Here is a 4,974-nt window from a genome sequence, read left to right on the forward strand (position 1 = left end):
GGATATTGGGTAGCATCTTATTAAGCGTATGTGTGTGATCGGAATAGAGAGTAGAAACTCTGTTCGAGGAGATTTATGGTCGATGTGGTATGTTCTACGTACAAAAGTACTTTCTATGTACTAAGTGTTTTCCAAAGCTTTGTGTCTCAGGTGCTGCTTGTGCCGGGGTATTATTATGTTCTGGTGTACGAGTCCTACTCATACCAGGGTACTATAATGTGCCATAAGTACTATCATGTACAAAGTCCTTTTTGACACTATTATGTGTCGGAGTACGGGAGCGTATAGGAGTACTTTATTAGTATTTCCCCATATTTTTTCTTTTGATGAGCTTTGTGTGTCAGCATTTCCTTTCACGAAGTAATTGAGGGAACTTCGTACACTGTCTAATAGAGTGTGTCATTAATAGACCACTACTAGGTATGTATGATGTTATATTGCTAGATAGGGTGAGTCTGGGGGTAAAATACCTCACGGTGTCAGACCACTGCTAGGCACAGTTATCTAGATAACCACCCGTGACTTAATTGTCTTGTGGTCTTTTTTTACGAACGGAGGTCCGTGGTGAAACTAATTCCAAAGCCCTCATTTGCTGTATTTATTGATCCTCATTGCTGCCAGGGAATTTCCGAAGCAACGTCGTCAGTTTGTTGTTCATATTTATCCTTTAGGCTAGATCTTGTATGATCGTTGTATAGGATCGGTACGTGGGAATCAACGGGATGAGATAAATTGTTTTAGAGATATGATATATATGTGTTAATGATAGTAGCTGGTTTTTCAGGTTTGAGATATACATTATTATCACATTGTGGGATTGAAATCCCTATGTACTCACCAAGTTTCCCAACCTAACCCACCCAGTTTATTGTATCACAGGTAGCGACATTAAAGATACGTTCTGCTGAGAGATTCAAGGAGATGTAAAATCATTAGTGTAAATTAATATAAGGTTTGTTTATGCTTATGTTACTGTATTGATGATGACATCTCAATGTTTTAATATAAATAAAATACATTTCTTCGAAAATGCTTTGATAATATCATTATCATGTTTTCTGCTAACAAATTCCGCAATATTATTCTTCAAAAGGGTTACTCTGATTTTAAAACAAGCATAAATAAAAATTTTAAAATGACCGTGAATTTGGGGATGTCACAGTAGTTGGGTCGCTCATGTTCAGTATCGATTATTGAGGGATTTTCCAGCTTGTTTTATAAATTGATATCTATAGTCTTGGTTGGGCAGTTGCTAATCAGTTACTCAGTTTCAGAGTTTGGTATGTTTAGTCCCTCATGGGCTTTGTCCAGTAGTGTATTGGATCAATGGATTAGTTGTTAATACACTCTCGATCGTTGGTATTGTTGTTTATAGTCAATAACGGAGGTTCTTCGGAAGTTTCAAGCTATATTAGTTAGATTTCAGTGGATACATCAGCTTATCGTCAAAGTCTGTACATTGTACATTTTGGTTTCTGGGTATGAGTACCCTTAATGGTTGGTTATGAAATTATTATTCATAGCAGGCTCGAGTTTGACAGATGTTCGTGGTTATTGGAAGTTTGGATATTGGGGCAGCGTTATGGAGTTCTTTAGGTGTGGCTTGGGATCTGCACATAATCCAATTTTGGCGTGTCGTGTTGGCGGGGTTGGTATCTGGATTGACCTGACCGGATTTTGATAGCATTTCTGATGGCTTTGGAAGTTTTATCGAGCTATTCGTGCATTGGTGAGATCTCTTTGGTTTCAATCAAGGTGTAGGTTCTTAGCCTTCATCCATTCATGATGATGTTTCTATTAGCAGTTGAGGTTCGTCATTTCGGTTAGATCTACTAGTACCACACCCAATAGGTAAGGGTTCTGAGGAAGGAGTGTAGTAGATTAAGTGTTGGTTATGTGTTTTCCCTTGGGGATATATGTAGGTTAAATAATTAGCATGAGAAAAATTGGCTCGAGTTATTGGCATGGTTCTTAATTGGTTTGTATCCCATACATTGGAATAAGAGTGAAACCACCTATCTCATTCTCAAGTTGTGTACGACCATGTTTTCGCCTAAATTTTGCATTGGTATCCGCCTGTACTATGAAAGGAATTATGTGTGATAGAAGGTATAACCCGTATTTATGTTCGGTTAACAATGAGAGGGATGTTGATTGGGTTCCTACAACTCATCAGACCTCACCCTTATTACCGACGACGTTCATACGACCACCATTTGTGAATCTTTGAACGAAGTTAGAGAACGCTCGTTCCAGATCTGAAAGCCTAGTAGTGGCGTTGTGTTTCATAGGAGAAAGAAGTGGGTGATGGTTGTGATGAGTTTTGTTGTTCTCGGAGTGTCCAAGATCGGGATGGATGAAAGGAGTTGTTGTCGTCTCCGACAAAACTTTAGTGAAGACGAAGATGATGACGTCGCTGGAAGATGACGACATTCTTCTTTCAAACTCGCTGCCATATCAGGTCGAAACCCTAGTGAAATAAGAACGACGATGATGTTAGGGGTGGAACTGATGAAACGCTGAAAGGGTGAAGTCTGTGGCTCAAGTTTCCAGCACCGTTGCTGCCGTCGTTTATTAAAACCCTAGTGTCACTTTCCCCGACGACGACTACGAGCTTCGAGATACAGAAACAATGTCGTTAAGGGTAAGGTTCTCTGGAGATGCCTCTCTCCCTCTCTCCCATATCTGCAAATCCTTTCTCCGATGGGATCGTCATCGAAGATCTGGAACGTCATCTTCATTCGTCTTCTTTGGTAGTGGAACCCCTAAACCTACGAGATTCTCAATAGATCTGCAAAGGTGGCATCGAAATGGGTGGCACAGGTGATGTTGGCGCCGAAAAAACGAAGGGTGGTACCGGCGGCGGTGGTGTTTATATTTTCCTGCGGTGATGGTAGGTTGTTGGAGAGAGAGAGAGAGAGAGAGAGAGAGAGAGATTGCATTTTCATTTTCTATTTTTTCTGTTATAAAAATTTATAAAAGTAAAATATTAAAAGAAAATTTTCTTTTTATTTTTCTTTTAATCAAAAAAATATTTAAATAATAAAAAAACTGAAAAAGAACAAGTTAATGGCAAATTCGTCATTATGAAAAAATTTATAGCAAAATGGATCAAATTCGCAACAAAATGAAAAGTTTGAACCACTGATGCTAGTCAAAACATTTTTGGACCAAAGTAGCAATTTTCCACAATCCACAAGGACTATTTGTGCAGTTTAGTCTATATTTAATGAATTTTATGTCATTAACCCTAACAAAAATTATAAAACTTTTTGCCATGTTTGATCATTTTATAACTCTTTATACTATGGACGACGGTGAGTGGAAAACCGTCGTCCAAATCACAGCGGTTCAAACTCCTCCAACTTTTGATCCTGACAATAATAACTCAACCACTACCAGCGGTTCCCTATCGACGTGCATCTTCTCCGGCTTCTTCTCCCCTTTCTTCTCCATGTTCACCACCTCCCACGTTCCACTGCTCTGTAATTCCTCCCACGATCTCCCCTTATTTCTCTCTTGGCTTCACGATTGCGTAGGGAGGTTTCTTTGATTGAAGTATAATAAATGGGGTGTTTGGGATTACTTTTAAGTGCTCAAAAGTCCTTTTTATAAAAGTCCTTTTTGGTTTTAACTTTTGAATGAGCAAAAGCCAAAAGTTGGTTTTAAAAAATGTTTTCCTTAGCTTTTTTGACTTTTGAATCTAATTTACCCTTTAAATGGCTAAAAGTCACAAAAAGATAGGATTTCCTAACTTTTGAAAACCCACCATTTTGTTCTTACCAAAAAGTTATTTTCAAAAGGACTTTTTTATTTGCCAAACATTTTTTGAATTTTTTTGACTTTTTGAAGAGACAAAAACCAAAAAGTCAATTTAAAGCAATCACAAACACCTCACTCCACTTCATCTCCAATGTTCCTCAGAACCTCTTTCTTTTACACATTCATAATCCGAAGCTCCTCTATTTCTTCTCCTTCTTCTCTCGCTTCAGATCTTCATCTACAACCCATCATCCCCAATTCATGAACTGTAGCCCAAGTTTTTCATCTCGCACAACCACTAAGGTACGTTTCTCTTACGAGCTCCACACTCTGATTGTGTTAATTTTTCCCCCTTATTTCCCTTATTTAATCTCGAACTGAATCGTTTGTCATTGAATAATCCATGGCTACTTGATGTGGAAAAACCTGGATTCGTTTGATTTTCGGTTTGAGTTTTAATTGGAGGCATTTGGAAGTATAAATAAGAAGAAGAGACAAATTCCACTTCTCTTCCCTCACCTCCACAACTGCCACTCATTTTCTCTATGCACACACACCTCTTTGAGATGTGATGGAAGCTTTTTCCGGCAAGAGCAAACCATAGGACCAGAAGGATGAATGAGAGATGAAAACTCCAAAAAGAACAAGGTTTTATTTTGTTTCCCCGATGCATTTTCCCAGATCTTTACTTCGTTTCATTGATGATTTTGCTGAATGACGCTTTGTTTTTTCTGTTGGGATATTTCTCTTGGTCAATTGGTTAGAAAGAGGTTCAGTATCAAGAGAAAATATAAGGAATTTTAGGCTAATAAAAGTGTTTATAGAGGTGGGTATCTGATGAATATTCATTCATGCTCTTAAGTTTATTGATGTCTTGAATCTTTGTAGAGAGTTGAAGAATGTATGAACTGTTTCATGCATTGAATCTAATTGGGGATTTTATATTATTTTTTGCAGGGATGTGGAAAGAAAACAAATATAGAGGTTCTTAATCGAAGTGTCGATGGTTGAGGAAGTTGAAAATGGCTATTAAATCTGGAATTCTTCATACGATATGAATATCCAATTTTTGGACTACATACATTCCCCTTTGCTATCAATTTTGATTTTCCGAATTTCGTTTCTTCGGTTCACCCATATTATGTTTCGATTAGGAAATTTAAATGGTTCTCTTGATTGATTGGACTCGAATTGCTCATTTTGCAAGGGGTC

This window comes from Lactuca virosa, chromosome 1, assembly GCF_052849685.1.
Source record: "Lactuca virosa cultivar CGN04683 chromosome 1, Lactuca_virosa_CGN04683_v6, whole genome shotgun sequence".
Classification (NCBI taxonomy): domain Eukaryota; kingdom Viridiplantae; phylum Streptophyta; class Magnoliopsida; order Asterales; family Asteraceae; genus Lactuca; species Lactuca virosa.